Source organism: Anser brachyrhynchus (assembly GCF_964034855.1).
Source record: "Anser brachyrhynchus genome assembly, chromosome: 18".
NCBI classification, from domain to species: Eukaryota; Metazoa; Chordata; class Aves; order Anseriformes; family Anatidae; genus Anser; species Anser brachyrhynchus.
The window spans coordinates 10467993-10485234 of NC_137711.1; the positions used below are offsets into that span (position 1 = coordinate 10467993).

Consider the following 17242-nt stretch of genomic DNA (forward strand, 5'->3'; position numbering starts at 1 on the left):
TTTCCTGTAAGGGAAACAACTGTTTTTACAGGTATAAGTGAGGCCAGATTTTCTACAGATGCAGAGAAATTCTTCATTTTGCGAGTTGGAATTGTTTTTTTCTTTTTAAGGGGGAGGGGGGCGGAGGAGACAGGAAATGTAAAAGATTTTGGAAACATGAAATGAATAGGTCAAGACACGTCATTTTGCTGAACCAAAGCAGGAGGCAGCAGCTTGAAATTGAAATTAAATAGACCACCTGCAAGGAAAGGAGAGGAAGGGGAGATGGGGAAGCGGGGAGGGAGGGGCAGTGCTGGCATGAATATAAACCACACATTTTTTAAAAGCATCCGACGGTGAATTATTAAAGATGCTGTGCTGCTCGTTTCAGGTTTGGACATCTTGGCAGTTGTGATGGGAAACGTGCCAAGGCCCACGAGCACGGATTGAATACTTATTTTCAAATTTCTGGCAGGCACCTTGCCTTAAAAACACCAACTCTGGTGAGCGTTGGGAGGAAAAGTGCTCGTGCTAAGACCCGAAAAGACATCTCCTCCCACCCCCGGACCCACAGTGAAGCGCTGGACGTGACAGGGGTGTTTATGCAGAGGGACAAGCGTGTGTTTGAAGCGTTATGGGCTCTTCTCCCACCCTCCGCTTTGGCCTGCCCAAATTGTCACTGCAGAGCCCACCTTCCTCCCACCCATACAGGCAGGCTCCCTCCTGCCGTGTGGGGCCTCCATCGGCTTCTGAGAGCCCAGAGATCAGCTCTGAGCTTCTCCCCAGCTCACACTGCCTACCCCTCATAACTTGGTCCCGTCGGTCCTTTCTCCTTCCGCCTTTCTCAGCAGTGACCCTTCCCGGGGACTCAGAAGCATCCCTCTGGCAGACCCTTTGATGCATCTACCAAATGCTCCTGCCCTCCCACAACCAGACATCCCAAACCTCTGCGATGGGCTCAGAGCCCCTGCCAGAAACCAGAGGCGCATCCCTGGTGGCCTTGGCACTGCCGTGCGTCTGTCCGGACTGCTTCAGCCCCGGTGCCTAGGAATCCACACGCTGTTGTAAATCCTATTTGGGTGTACGCCCCTCCTTCCTTCCCCCTCCCCAGCTCAATCAACATTTTGGAATGGGGAATGAAGCGAAGTAAAGCTTAGCGGAGGGTAAATTCGATCCCTCCCCATGACAAAGCGAGGGAAACTGCGGACCCTGGCTTGAGAAGGGCAGAGAGGAGAGAGGAGGAAGTCACCGGCGCATGGGACAGAATAAATTCAAGCAATTGCCAGAATATTTGTAAATAAAATAATAAGCAGTGAAGTGAAATAAGCTGACACGCGAAATGTGCATGTTGATTAAAACAGCCCTGGAGACCATTAAATGACAAAGTCACTGTGTATGCCAACAAAACCCCAACCGTAGCCCTGATGCATATTCATAGCAGCCGAACAAGGTCCCATCACGACGCTAACGAGGCACTGTGCTTGGGAACGCGCTCGCACGGAGCCGGGAGAGACTGTTTGGTGCCTGACAAATTTGGGAAGGCTACAAGCGTTGAAATCTGTCTTTGTTACTTAACAAACATGGAAGTAAGGGAATGCCATACCTCTTGTTATGGAAATAGCACACAGTGCTGAGGATATATGATAAGTCTAGGAGAGAATTGCAAACATTCAGGACTGATCCCTTTGAAATCTCTGGGAGTTTTGCCATTTATTTCAATGGGGGTTTTACCCAGGCCTTACAATGGCTGTAGTCATTTGTTTGCAGGCGTCGATGTGGTCCCCTCCGCCTCGCAGACACCTGGGAACAGGGTCACGCCAGCCCCTGTCCAGCAAGCACGCGAGTGTCCGTGCAGCGCAGAGCCCAAAACAACATGCAGAGACCTGCCCCAGCTCCAAAGGGCTTGTGGCCAGGTGCCGTCTGTGGGCAGGGGATGTGGTCCCTCCACCACCAGACTGCAAGGAGCAGGGGACATCAACTGGGGACATCAGCGGGTGCTGGCTGGCACCACCCCAGACCTCCTCCATCCACAGCGTCCTGGGCCAGAGCCCCTGCACTGAGATAGGGCCACCCATCTGGTAGCAAGGCCCTAAACAAAGGGGCAATTAAGCTTTATGCCATGTATTAAGGGATGAAAAACCAAAAGCTACAAACCAGAGCATGGACTGCTGCATCCAGGTCCAGACCTTGTCCTAGGAATCAGCTTAAGCCCAGGAACTGTACCATTGAGCTGTTTGTAGGGGCAGGGTTAGGGGTGTAGGTGCAGATCTTCTGCAAGGGCTTAACCCCGCGCCCTGCCACAAGGCCGTTTGCACCCTAGCAAAGCTCAGCTGCTGCTATTTCAGGGTCAATCACGTTAACAGACACATTTCCAAAACCCTCATTGCAAGATTCAAATCTAATCTACCTGCAGAATTTGCTTAACATGCTGAAGGCACCGGGTTATTTATTAAAATCAGAGGGAAGCCAGTAAATTACAGAATTATACAGGATGGGTTAAAAGAGCTAGTACTGAAAGACTTGCTCTCTTGGTCAAGTTGGGGTTGGTATCTCCAACCACAGAGGAAGGCAGTGGAGCAAATAAGATTGCTTGGATGGGAGTTATCTTAATTGCAATTACCACCACTGATTGATCTGCCTGTTAGCTGGTGATGCGTTCAGCCAGACCCTTCTATTTATCTTTATGACTGATTAAAAGATACCCAGGAAGAGAAAAGAATAAATCACTGGCGATGGAGGGGGGCAGACAGAAAAAGAAAAATTGCTATAAATCTGCCCTGCTACCTTAAGAAGGAGCAAGTGGTCCGAAAGCATGGAGAGAGCGGATTTATTATGCCTGGATTTTCCACCTCGGGAAGGCAGAGCTCCCAGTGGGGCAGGCAAGAGGCTGGAGCAGAACAAGGCCAGGACTCGCAGCAGAAGCCACTGATGTGAATGACAGTTTGCTGGTGGGAATAAAATGTTTCTTGTTTGCTCCAAGATGGAGATAACAGAGTCAAGAGGTCAAGTGGTGTGGGAATGCAAAAGCCCTGCGGGTAATGTAGCATGATAAAAAATGAGGGATCCAGGGCACGGGCATCATTGCCACAATAGGCTGACTCGCAATTCAGAGGGAGCTCAGATCTTGTCTGTATTTAAATATTGACCGATAATTTCAGTCCATTACCTCCCTGTCCAAAAGGTATGCAGATTGCCTCCTCTGACCAAGCCCAGTTCAGTGTCCTGAGGGGTAGGTCCGGTGTTTGATGAAGTACTAATTGGGGCAGGGGGAGAGTTGTCCTTTCTCATCCATCAATCTTCTAGTCATGTGTGCAATTAATGGAGCTATTTAGATACCCAGGAGTGACCGGCATGCAGGAACTGACCCGAAACCCGCTGAAGCCTGCAGAGTCTTGCATGGCAGCAAGGGGGATAAGCTGCTTCTGGGTGCAGCAGGGAGAAGTGTTTGTGAGGCTGTAGGCATGGGCAACCCACGCAGCACCCATGTCCATAACCCTCACTCCCCTGGGTTTGGGATGGGGGTTGCAATTTAGATGCACTAATGGAAAAGTGGAGCAGCACAAAGCCAGAGGACAGGGAGAGCAAAAATGGTCAGCAGCTGTGGAAAACCACAGCGGAGGGAAGGTTATATAAAAATAAAACCTGCAGGTTTTTTTAATTACATTTTCCCCTCTTCCACCATGCAACAGTTTGCTTGGCAGGAGGACGGGCTGTGCCGAGGCTGCTCCTCACCCCTGTGCTTCCCTGAGTGCTTCTGTGGGGAAGTTTCCAGCCCTGGATTCCTGATCTGGCACGGCTGTGAGGAGCCCACTGGTCCCAGGTTGCTCACAGGGAGCACAAAGCACCCAGGGCTCCAACCCACCTTTGCTTTACTGTCTCACAAAGTGCTGCAGATCCCCAGTTCCTGGTGTCTGTGGTTACCTGAGTTGCAGGCGTGGGCTGCGACCTGCTGCAGCACTGGCCAGGGCAAAGCGCCACTGCCTGGGGCTCGCTGGCTTTCCTCCTCCTGGCCTTCCACACCTCCCCAGAAGACACTTCACACCCCTGGGAAATGCCTCCAAAATGGGCACAGATATTTCACGGTGAACCCGCTTCCCTTTCACCCACGCACAAAGTCATTTGGAGATAACTCTGAGAAGCAGCCACCAAATCCAGCCCCGTGTCGTTCCAGCTGGCTGGCAACCCATGCCACCAGATGCCAAAGCATGATGTGTCAGCAATAAAATGCTCAGCTGCTCCGTGTAACTTTCAGGGCTTGCTGTACTCACCAGAATGAAAAACACGAGGCTGGAGCCAAGAGTGGTGTTTAAATAAGGTGTCTCGTGCAAACATCTGTCCAGCTGTGGCTGTGCTGCGCTCTCTGTAAACTGCAGCAGCTTCCCTGTCTTATTGTTACCAGATTAACAGCATGGGAATGTTCATCTCTTTAATTCTCAGCAGTATGAAACCATGAGGGAGTGTGGATTAGGCTAGCAAAGCAAACTTGCTCTGTGAACCCTGCGCTAGCAGCAGCTTTTTATTAAGGGAAGTGGGAGGTACACTCAGCTGATTTCCCCGGCCTTTTCTCATTAGGAACCAGGCAGGGCTGACCATGTAGGAGAGAGAAATAATAATAATAATAATAAAGGAAAAAAGTCAAGGTGTCAGCCAGGTTGCCATTGCATTTTCAGCAAAAAATGTGAACCAATTTCCTCTCCAGTTTTAAGAGAGAAAGGAGCATAACCTCAGGGCACAACCAAGTTCAGTGCACATCTAGTGCTTCTTCCAGCGCCCTGAGAGACGCGTGCTGAGCCTGCCTGGAGATCCCAGCTCTCAGTCTCACTCACAAAGCCACAGCAACTGCTTTTTAATCTGCAGCCACATGCTAAAATGCATTCTCCATCTCCAGAGATCACCCTGGAGATGAAAGGCAGGGAGGAGGCTTTACCCACAACCAAGAACCGGCTCAGCCCAGACCTGACCCTCCATCATGTGGCCTGATCCCATGTGCCGGTCACCCCTCCGTGTGGTCCGTGCACCTTATTGCCATCCGAATGTGCCCTGGACTTGCAAATCAGAGCGCCATGCGTACCCTGCTAGTGCAAAGCCATCTCAGCACCTTTTGTGAAGCACACCTTTCTGGCATAAGAATGGGCCATAAAAGGCTTGTTAACTTAAAACCTCTCATTAGCCAGAAAACAGGAGGGAAAGGGAAGACCCAGTCCTGCCTTCCCTACCCACCCTGCTAGGCAGCAGGTCATGCTTCTGACAGCAGAGTACACTAAAAAGTAACACTGAAAGGTGGTGGGAAACCCCAGCAGCTGGAGACCAGAGGATACGCCAATGGGAGAGATGGAGCAAAAGATCCTCCAGCTTGGACAGCAAAGGCATTTGGAAGGACCCACACTTCGTTATGTCAGGTGACAAACACCCGGTGAAGCTCAGGGAACTGCAGGAAAGTGCAGTCGTAACAGGCAGCCCCAGGTTGCAGTAAACCCCAGCCTTGCTCGTGGCTTTTACTGCAACCTGCTGATGCATGAAAAAACCCACAAGCAAAACCCCACAACTGCCTCAGCTGCAGTCAGACTCGTTCTGCTTTGCCTTTTTTTGTCACCCTGAAACTGTCCAGTGATCTGCTCTTAGCCCCACGGATGCAGGAAACCCTCGAAACAGCTTGGCTCCTAAAAGCAGTCTGGCACCAACCTCCACCAAAGCTCCGGTAGGTGCGAGTTCACCCACCTGCACCCTCCTGTTTGCATTTTCCCCACTCCGTATTGCAATTGCTGAGGTACAGGGCTGACACAACTGCGACATGCTCTTAACACATTTACCTACTGAATCCATGCCAGCTCCTGGAGGGATGCTGGCTGAGCCTTCAGGGTGTTATTAGATCTGAATGTTAAATCTTAGTCAAGTCTCGAGCTAAGGTAAAACTCAACTAAAAGAATCTCTGTAGAGGGCCTGATCCAGAAGTTGTTAATGGGATAAATAACCTTCACCTCCAGGTCACCTGTTAGAATTTGGCTCTGGTTGGGAGTGATGAAAAGTCAATGTCTTCAGGCCGCTGTAGAACAAGGGGGTAAATCTGCATCACCCTGCGCAACAGAAGATGCTCTCACACTGCCCTTGGTTTTGGGGCACTGCATGCCCCAATGTGGGGCAAGGGCGAAGGAGATGGAGAGCACTTGGGCAGATGAAGTAGCTTTTTCCAGGGTTGCTTTCCTGGTAGCTTTCATAAAGCACCGTGTTGCTGTTGGCACAGCTGAGGTGGTATGTCTGACGTGCTCCAGCTCCAGGTGGCATTACCTGCGTGTCAGCAGGCAAATCACTCTTCCCGTGGGTTTATGCAAATTGTTAAGGGAAAAACATTTCCCCATGAGGACCGTCAAGCATTGCAACAGGCTGCCCAGAGAAGATGCTCAGTCTCCATCCTTGGAAATTTTCAAGACCAGAATGGATAAAGCCCTCAGTGATCTGGTCTGACTTCAGAGCTGTCCCTGCTTCGAGCAGGAGGTTGGACCAGAGACCTCCAAGTTCCCTTCCAACCTGAATTGTCTCATGAGCCTAACGTCAGTATTTGCCCAAGTTACACACCTCGGCCACCTCCCCCTGAGGTACCAGCAGCTCTGAGAACAGCACTGCCCTCTGCAAAATGAAGGTAACAAACTGAGACAGATGGATATTTTACATTCAGACTCTTCAAAATAAAAAACAAGCCAATTTTCTGAAAGAATGGAAACATTCATGGGGAAAATGCCCAGTGATAGCTGTTACTGCCCTAGAAAAAAACGTCAGGAGGCAAGTTCATCGGGGCTGGCAGGTCCCCGGAGTGTTCCTGGCTCATGGGTAGCAGTGCTGAGCATCATGCTTAGCTCTCTCTGCCAACATTGATTTTAACATTTTAATTGCCTGTGGCCACGAGCAGCATTGGCAGGTTTCTCAGGAATTGTTTCGCTTGCACAGCAGCAGCTGGGGACAACCTGGGTCAAACCCGAGCAGCCTAGCTCCTGCCCCTCTTGGTAACACAGGAAGGTGGCGGATTCCTGGTGGCATCCCGATGCCCCGGGAGAGGTGACCTTCCCGAGGACTGGTTTGCAGCGGGGACATTGCTGTATCACAGCTGGCATCGCCCCACAGGCCATCAAAACCTGCCCAGGCCACGGAGGCTGAGCTGAGCGCCAGCAGCAGATGAATTCAGGGCACGGATGAACATGTTACAAGGAGTTACACACCCTGTGGCAGCCAGGGCAAATACCCCACGACCTTCCCATGAAAAATTTAACCAAGGGAAATAAACAACCCCCCAAAAAACATTATTAACAGAGAACACCGGTGCTTGGCTTCAATAATTGATGCACCAAAAGCCTATGAAAGAGCCTCCAATGATGCATTATTAAAAACAGCTATTTGTAAGGTGTTGTGAAAACAAATGTAAAACGAGATGGCAAGAGAGGGCCTGAGCAAAGCAATGGTGAAGCAGAAAAGAAAAAGAAAGCTGGGAAATGCGGTGTAGTCTGTCCCACACCCTGACCCAGCCTGGGGTCTCACCAGAAAGCCATCTGAGTGTGAGTGAGTGTGGCGAGGGTCCTCAGCAGGGCAACCGCTCTGCCTGGACATGGCCAAATAGACGCAAGCTTCCCCCATACTCTGGGGCTGGGGAGTAGGATCTGGCCTCACACTGACTGGCGAGGGAACCTAGGTGCTATTTTGCTGTCAGCTCGTGCCTTTCAGTTTAGCTCCTAAGTGCAGGCGGGCTGAATCCAGACTTGCGGTCCACCTGCATGGATACGTTTAGTAGCTAAGCCCCCAAATTAGCGCGCACCCTACAGAAAGCCCACTGAGACAGGGTGAAGCTGAGGACAGCAGTAGGACACACACGACGTAGTGATGTGGTGAGTCAGAAAGATTTGGGGTGCTTCTGGGATGCCTCGGCTGAAGGATATCTCTGTAAAAACGCAGATCCGTTTACGTCAAAACAGTTTGTGGGAAAGAGCTGGTTTTGACAAACCTCTTCTTTGCAAGCTGTTCTGAAAGAAAGTTTTGAAGTCATCTTTCTGGCATTCTCAGGTTAAAACACTTTGCTTTTTAAGGCCAAACCAAGTTTTCAGCTCTAATACAGTCTTCATCAGGCAACTGACGTCACGTGAAGCCAGTTACAAAGACCTTGTTCAGAGAACCTCCTTACCGCAGACCGACTAATGAGGATAAAGGCACAGAGGGATATTTTGTGTTGACAAAATAAGCACTTTCTTCCTTGAAAGTTGGCTGCATCATTTATTTAAGCATAGTCAATATTTAATGGAGTGCTAACATGCACATTAAATGTACTGCGAGGCCTCCTGGCCTGATGTCCTGAGTTTCGCGGCAGCAAGAACAGCTCCAGAAAAACGTGTGGCAGCAGCGACAGCAAGCCCGCTCCGCTGCGTTGGGATGTCACCGAGGACCATCGTGAAACACTCTTTATCACAAAGGCAGACACTTCGGGCTTAAACACAGGGGTGATGGAATCTTATCAAGTGCTGAAGGTGCCAGCTGAAGGGCTTTTCTACCAAAAAAACTGGCCTGGCTTGAAAATGCTTTGTGTTAAGTGGGCAGGGGCAGGAGGAGAAATTATGTTCAATCCCTTGTTCTGGCTGCCTGCAATGTTAGCAGTTGAGGAGGGTTAGGTAAAAGCACCCTGCCTCCTGTTTGCCGCGGGCTGATGCCACGTGCCGCAGCTCTGCACCTCCTGCCACCCTCCTGCCTGCCCAGCTCCGTCCCCACACCGTGTCTCCTGCAGCTGCTTGTTTCCACTGGGCTCAGGCTCTGCCCAAGGAGCTGTTTTCTTCTCTGGTTGTTTCCTGCCATGCCACAGCTGATGCACATCCACCTGCCCCATGATAATGCATTTTTTTTTTGGCTCGGAGGGGAAGCAGAGCGTTCAGCCTTATAGCTGCATGCAGGGATGCTCACACTCATGGGAGTCCAGCAGGGCTGCAAACCCTGTGTCTCCCTCTCTTTGCTGCTAAATGCAGAAGCCAGGAACTGCTGAGAGGAGTCCATTTGCAGGGCACACGCAAGAGGGAATTTCAAGGAGCTTGCCTCACTTATTTTACTGTAAATATGGAGACACATGCCATCCACAGCCACCTCCACTGCTCCTTATATAAACCCAGGGATGGGGCCTGATGTTAACACTCAGCCAGCAGGTCTGGAAAACACTCGGCCCTTAAGCTGTGCTTTGGAGACCTGGATGGGGGACACTTCTCCTTTGAAGAGACCCAGCATCACACCCTTTATCAACCTCTTACCAAGGAGCCAGCGTCTGCCCGCCTGGGAAGCTGTTTTGATGTCGCACTTCTGCCAGCAGCTGGGGAGCTCTGAAGGGTCTCCTCCACCCCAAGGGGCTGAGCACCAGCATGTGAAAGCTTCTGGGCAGATGGGGAGGTGGTAACGGATGGATGTGCCCCAGTCCCCGGCCACCAGCACCGTCACAGCTGCTCACGGTGGAAATTCCTCTCTCCTCTCATGGCTCAGATCAATGGATGGGTCGAGGTCTGTTGACTTCCACCACAGCCATCCCGCCAGTGACACCTAAATATTTTCCTCCTTCAGGAGACAAAGGGAAGGAGGGCGGCCTGGCTCTTGTCAAGTGTGGAGCTGACAGCTTTACAACCTCACTGGGGAGAGGAGCTGAAAGAAAGAGCGTTAGATTTAATCTGTGCTGACAGGGGTGGGTGATGGGTATTTTTATAGTGGAGGAAATGTATCGAACAGGGGAAATTAGACTAGAAGACGATAAGGATCTGGGCTTGACACAGCCAATTAATAGATGTTTACAAATGATAAAAGCTGATAGATCAAAGCAAATACACTCCTTCTTCCTCCGTTTCTCTAAATTGTTTGGGAGCGCGGCGCTTGGCTGTGGCTGTCCTGTCCCTGCACTCGGGGCCCTCTCGAGGTCGTGGCTGACGCAGAGCAGCCGGGGGGTGCAGGTCCCAGGTGCCTGGGCACAACAACTGAGAGCCAGCAGGGAGCCCCCTGAACAGGTTCAGGTGCAGTGTTTGGGGTGAGGCGGGGGAACATATCTTCTTTCAATACCCAGGGAACACCTCTCTGCCTTGCATGTTTCCCTGAACTTAAAAAGTCGACGGAAAAAACGTACAAGGTGTCTGGCACAGAGGGAGGGATCCTGGTGTCTACCAGCTCCTCCTGTGGGGACCCCCTGGTGTCCCATGGCTGCTCCAGAAGGGATCTGGGTCTTCAGTATGTCCCCTGTAACATCTGCTAGAGGATGCTTAGCAGGCAAGAAGTGCTGTAATATCGATGGCAGTGCCACGCCGGTCCTTAGGGAACCCACGCCCATATGGCAACAACAGAAAGTTCAGCCACATTTTGGGATCTCTGCTCTGGCTGAGAGTGGGTCTGATAGTTAATGGCAGCTTGGGCAATGAGAAGGACTGAACAGCCAAACTCCTTTTGTCACTTAGAGCACACTACTGGTAAACTTCTGGCTGGTAATCCTTCGTGGTCCTTTTGCTGATTTGTTCCTTGACTTTCTTGAAGGGAATGTACCAGGTCTCCCACAGACAAAATCCAGGTGCAGTTCCCAGGATTCAGTCCCAGAGTGCGTCCCGCAGACCTCGCTGATGGAGCAATTCCCATGTCCGCTGCCTCCGCCCTACGCGGCCATCCCACACTGCCCAGCTGGGCCGTGCTCCCACACCACCAGTCAGGCCGTGCTCCGGGACAGACAAACCACATCCCCGTGGAAAGGGTAATTTCTTTTCAGAGCCTCCAGATGCCACCACACCAGGCCTGGGTGGTTGCAGGTGTACCCTGGTGTACAGGCGTAACTGCCTGCACTCGCTGCCGGCCCAGGGTGGGTAGGCCTCGCCTGGAAACCAGCTGTGGGGTTCAGCAGCCAACCCCTTTCCTGTGGAGGGAAACACCATGGTGATAAAAACAGGAGTTGTTTGGCAGAGCATAGCATGTGAGGTGGAAAACCGATGTGAGTTGCAGCTTGCAGGGTGTTTTAGCACAAGCATTACAAGTGACAGTGGTTCCTGGGCTATGGCAGCCGTACAAGCCCAGGGGCTCTGAAGGCACAGCTCATGCAGCAGCAGCCCTCCAGCCCCAGGAGGTGAAGCCAGGATCTGACTCGGCTTTTTAGCTGGCAGAGCTGGGCCAGCAGTGGCCATGCTTCCTGGTGGGCACATGAACCCTGATTTAAAGACAGCTTGGCAAGAGCCTCATCAAGGCATCTCGGTCCTTGGAAAGACCAAGCACAAGCTCATGTGCAAAATGGGCACAGGAAGGGAAGAAACCCTAAACCCACACAGACTGAAAAAGGTTCTCCAGCATTATCCTCTGTGATCCTACGCTCCTCTCATGGATGCTCTATCAGCCTCTCCCACTGCAGATGCTCAGGGACCAACACACGTTAAAGCTGTTTCCATCAGCCCTGATTCCTCTGCTCCACATGTGCTGGAGGCTGGGGAAGCACAAGCTTCACGTTGGCCTGGTTGCATTTCAGTTAGGGCAGAACAACGTGGGCTGTGATGTGGGGCTGGAGACCTGCCCTCCCTGCAAAGCCCATGGAAATACTGGGACTTCAGAAAGGTGCTGCTACACAGAGGGATGTGGCACTGACATCAGCCAAGCTTCCCAGCCCTTCCACAAGGGCTGCTAGCCTTATCCTCCTTGTAACACAGTAGTACCTAACTGAGAGACCTGTACTTTCATGTTTGCTGACCTAAATGAGAGCAGCTAAATCCATATTTAGGACCAAACGCAATGGGCTCTGCTCAGAAAGGGCTGAGCACACACAGCTCCCAAGGACTTCAGAAAAAAAAATTGGGTCAGATCCTGAAGTGATTCATAGAGCAGACCCAGTTTTATCAATCCCAGTATGACGCAGATACCAAATTCCACCTTCTAGCATCAATCTGACAAGTATCAAGATTGCTGGAGGTCAGGAAAGATGGGCACTGCTTGTTTAACCCTAAAATGTATTTCGTTTGGTGGAGTTCTTAGATGTTACTAATGAGTCATTCAAAAGTACAGCTCCTGGACTGTCTTAGGTAGTGATATCTCAGCTATTCCTGCATTGCTGCCCATGGCACTTACATGAGAGGCCTTAACACAGTATCTTCCTACATTGCTTTAATTTGCTATTAAAACAATTATAGGCTTTTGAGTTTGGGCTTCTTTCCAGATACTGTAAATCTCCCTTGCAAGGCGGGCAGTGTGGCAGCACCAGTGAGCACAGCACCCATTAATTATGCTGACTCCAATATAAACATTGCCAAGGTCTTATCATGGAAAAATTCTCCATAACCAAGGGCAGCTGCCTTAGTCCCGCTGGCTCTGTGAGTGGACGGATGGATGTACCATCCTGGAACGGGCACAGCACAGATGCAGTATGTTTTCACCCTGTATACTCTCTACAGATGGTGCTCTCCCAGCCACTTCCAAGGGACTGGTCCAGCAGAGCCCTGAAACACTGGATTCATTTGAAGTAGCTGGAGGGGTGACTGGAATAACACCCTTCATAAAAACTTGCTTGGATGTCAAGGCAGAAGACACTGTGATGCACCATTGCACAGCTGCCTCCTGGGCACTGAGAGTACTAGGGGAAAGGAGGAGGGATCCAGGTCATGTTAGGGCACCATCCTTCCAGGGTCATGCACTCAGCTCTGACACAGCAAAACTCTTTAGCATGTGCCTACATGGGCACATGGGTTGTGACCTGTGTCACCTTGCACCGAGACAGCGCAATCCAGCTTGCCCATCTCTGCCACCCGTAACATCCCTCGGGAGGTGTGTGTCCTTCTCCACTGCTGCCAAGGCAGCCCCAACAACTGGAATGCATTAACCCAGACGTGCAGCGTGGAAAAAGCACAGTGCAAACCAATAGGCCAGGCTTACCAATCTAACAGAGCTGGTCTGATTTACCTTGCTTCCAAGTGCTAAATTGCATGGAAACTATATTTCCCATATGCTCAGGTCATATTTTCAAAGGTGCTTAGTGACTTAACAGCTTATATCTTATAGACTTACACTGAGATTTGTGCTTCGGCGCCCAGATCTAACAAAGTACATGTGTGTAATATCAATTTGAGCTCCTGTCTCCCAGGCTAGGACTCTAAGCATACAGTTGGATCTGGGCCTAAGGACCTAAGTGATTTTAGAAAATAAGAATTTGGCACCTAAGTCACCTAGATGCTACATTTATATTTAGCCTTGACCAAATCTGTGGCCTGCCCCCAGTTTCTCCTCCAAGTGAGAATCCTCAGCAGCATCAACATTTATTTTTAAAATCCATTTCTTGGACAAGGCACAAACCCAGAATCCCAAACATTATAAATATTAAAGTTCCTATAGCACTTTCCGTGGACGAGAGGTGTTAGCCCCAGGATGCTGGTTGGGTTCCAACTCAAGCAATTGCATTCAGCTTCTAACACTTCAAATTCCCCCTCCAGTTTCTGTTTCATTGTGCTGAATTTCTCTTTGCTTTGACTTAGCCCTGTTATTTTATTCATTTTCTTCTATTCATTGACAAAACTTTCCTAGCTCCACCAGTGGCAGCAATGGCAGGACTTGCATTGTCTTCCTCCAGAAAAATTAATATTTTACCCCCAAAAAATATAGTATTTTCCTCTTAACATGATTCTTTGATCTGCTAAGTTTTACTTTTTCTTTCACACTGGAGATGAGATTAAAATATAATGCAAAAAGAAGGAAAACAACCAAACAAAAAAAAACCCCACAAGTTCAGAAGAAGATATCTTCAGAAAAAGAAGTTTGCCACTTGTGGCCTGCTCACCCGAAAGGATGTTGAATTTTTCAGATTCTGCTAAGAGCTGTCTACAAAGGCAGTGTAAGATTTCTCATTTCAGTCTTCCCCAATAAAATAATAAAAATAATTGAGAATTTTGGGTAGACTTGAAGTATTCTTGTAGACAGCACTGAATCTTTAAAAAGAGACATTTCACATCAGAATGATCAGCTGCTTTCGAAACACTTGACGAAATCAAATATTGATTTTCAGCTTGTTGTCCGAGTGAAATCACCACGAGCTCACATCTGTGTTGCCGACGGGGCTGGCAGACTGCAGAGCCCAGCCTATGGCACGGGCATTGCCCAGGGAGCAGAGGATGGGGTGTTTTGGGGTGCGGGCACAGGCAGCCTCTGAGCAGGGCTTCTTCCATCGCACCAGCTGAAACCGGCTGTCAGCAAGGGGGATTCGGCTAGCCTAAAGGAAAAGAGGGATGCTGAGCTCATCGCGATGCCTGGGAAGTCAGCGGGCATTGCTTCCCAATTAAATAAATCCGAAGTGAATCACGAGTCGCAGGACTCTGGTGTACGTGTGGCATAGGATCGAATTCGGGGCTTGGGCAAGGCAGTTCGGAGTGAAATGGGGAACCCAGCAGCCTCCCAGGAGGAGCACACACTGAATGTCCTCTAAAGGGCTTTGTTAAATCTCCTTACAAAAGAGGTGAATGCATGACACGCAGCAATCCCTCCCTGCCTCCTTTGAAGAGCAATGACATTCCTAGGATGCTTGAGAGTTGATGGTGTTGAAGGCTTTGAAGTGGAGTACTTGAGCAGTCTATTTTGACTTCCCTGGGTGACTCATGCTCAGCTCCGTATCTAAGATGGCTTTTCAGCTTCCTTTGACTGCCTTCCAAAAGTTACATGTTTGCTCAGCCTGACCATGGACTGTAACTTTTCTGTTCACCATTCATCTTTCCTCCTGAGGGTGGATGAACAGCTTTCTAACTCCAAAGGGGTTCAATGGTTCAGACAGTGTTTTTCAAGAATAGCGATGTCTAAAGGCATTTTTGTATCAATAGGACAAATCTTAACCCTTTGACAAGCCCATGCAGCTCCCAGGGAGCTGACTTGGAAAGCGTCAATGCAAGGCACTTAGCTGTGAAGCTGGAGATGATCACATGGCAAACTGCATTTATACAAAAATCAGCAGCACAAGGGAGGTCTCATGCTTGTGTTGTGACACACATCATAAGGATATAATAATGTAGTAGAAATAACTTCAAAAAGTACAGCTGAGAAGAGAAGTGACTGTGGGAGTGATTCTAGACCAGTATAATGCTTCTTTCACCCAAACACCTGCAAAATACTTGCAAATGTACTATTTTTAGATACGCTATTGTTTGTACATATTCCCATGTGGCTCTGCTGTTGGGCAGTGTCCATCCACTGTGTCCCATCCTCAATGGAGCAGAATCCCAGCTCTTTCCCAGAGGAAAGGTCCCAGACTGAGTTTGCAAGAGCTGAATCAAGCAGAAACACGCAGACATTCACAGGGACCTAGATGTTTCCTGCTGTCATCCACATACAACCCTTTCCCTAAGACAAGACAGTCAAAAAATACTTACGAACACCTCTGTTGCCAAATCTGCTGAGCTGTGACAGCAGTCGCCGCAAAATCTAACAACTATCCTCGGTGACATCTTAAGTGTCAGCTTTAAATTTTTAATCAATTGAGAACTTTGCTCAAGATTTTAATTTAAATTTCACTGCTAGATGACAATTCCTATGGGCTACAACAATCTGCATGCCTGACATTTGACCTAGGAATTAGCAGTTTCCCATGTTTTTTGACCTTCAGGGCTTCAGCTGATTACAAGCACTTGCTTTGGGGAACAGTCAAGTCATCCCATCGCTCCTGGGAGTGCACTTCCCACAGAGACGCACACAAGACATACTGCCCAACCCACAACATTTTGTTATGCCATGTGGCCTCTCTGTTGGAGGTGGCTTAGCTTCCACAGGGAGGGATGCTACAAGGGTCAACAGTAACCTGAGGAATTTCTAGGTGACTCTAGGTTCATTAAGGACCTCTTTTCTCAGGAAGAATTACCTGGCAGACTGTCAAGCACTTTTCCACCCTCTGGAGCAGGAAGACATAAATAGTTTTGGGAGATAACATGATCTGCACCCATCACTCAAACAAGGTGGAAGTATTTATACGAGTCGTAGCAGAGTACAGAAACAAACGTCGCGTCTGACTGCAGGTTCCCACTTACCACAGCTGGAGCTTGCCCTCGGTGAGCAAGTGAAAAGAATGCTCCCTTTAACATACGCATACATCCAACATCAGTTAATCAGAGCATGATACACGACTTATCATCATGTGACAGCTCCAGACCCACATCTGGAAGGTCTGAGGTGCCCAAGCCCATTGCCACCTCAGCAGAGGTATGTCTGTACCTTACGTCAGGCAGGGATGTCCCAGCATCCTGGTACTGGGCACCTTCCGGACCAGCTGGAGGCGAAGGTGCTGTACTCCATCCCTGGACCTCCTTTGTTTCCCCATTAGCAAGAGGATCCCATACCTTTAACAGCCCAGTGGGATAAGGGCCACAGACCTCGGGTGCCACAGTTCTAGGTCCGCAAGCCCAGGGGAGTACGGAGGGGGCTCAGCAAGGCAGGAGCGCTGGCTGCTTTGGCCAGTGATGGGAAAGGCTCTTAGGGCTGCATTCGCAGGAGCTGCTGAACACCCCTTCACGCCAGGAAGCTAATGCATTAAATAGATGACTGCTGATGTGATGTTATTATACTGCGAAGCTAGGTGAATATGAAACCATGGAAATCACCCCATCTAATCGCCGCTCTCAGACAACCGCTCTCCCCTCTCCTTCCCTTCTACCACGACATTAAGTTTTACTTCCCAGGTGTATCTCCATGTCTGCTGTCTGCCCTCAGACACCCTTGTGCATGAAAACAGCCTGACTCTCAGGGCTGGTCACTGCCCAGGTCACCTCCACGTCCATGGATGAAGCACAGAAAGACCCCACATGGTTACTCTGAACTCCTACCACACCATACAGCCACTGCAGCCACTGCCTGGGAGAACCAGGCCCCTTTGTACCCTACACTGACCTTTCTGTGGGGGTTAATTACTGGCACTGAATAGGGGGAATGCCTGCGAGTGGGGTGTGTGTGCGTGTGAGTGCACGTGCTGTTTCCATAGGCTCCTCTCCAGTCTGTCTGCTACATGGTCCCATAAACTGAACAAAATGAAGATTTCTCAGGACATCCTCTTCACCCATATGTCAGTAAGATGTTTGTTCCCTCCCCTGATTTGTGCCAAAACCAAAAAATGTTTTGGTCTTTCGTCTAAGAGAAGGTGACTTTTCCAAAAAGACCCCAGCTCTGGGAGGCATTTTCACTGGGAGCCTGATCTCAGCTACAGCGGGTCTCACTGACTGTCCAGAGATGGGAGAGTGCTTCATTTCCAAAGATCAGATAAGGATTTTTCCTCTACATCCTTCCT

At 49.8% G+C, this 17242-nt stretch overlaps 1 long non-coding RNA gene across 4 annotated transcripts in view; it reads right to left on the reverse strand.

Moving 5' to 3' along the window:
• LOC308180142 overlaps positions 1-17242 on the reverse strand; it is a 150812-nt gene that overhangs the window by 40009 nt on the left and 93561 nt on the right. The window contains exon 4 of one of the 4 annotated variants that reach the window (XR_013940767.1): positions 2044-10873. The exons of the other annotated variants lie outside the window; for them this stretch is intronic. This is a non-coding gene — a long non-coding RNA (uncharacterized lncRNA). Of the gene's footprint in view, positions 1-2043; positions 10874-17242 lie in introns of those variants that run through there. 4 annotated transcript variants of the gene reach the window in all.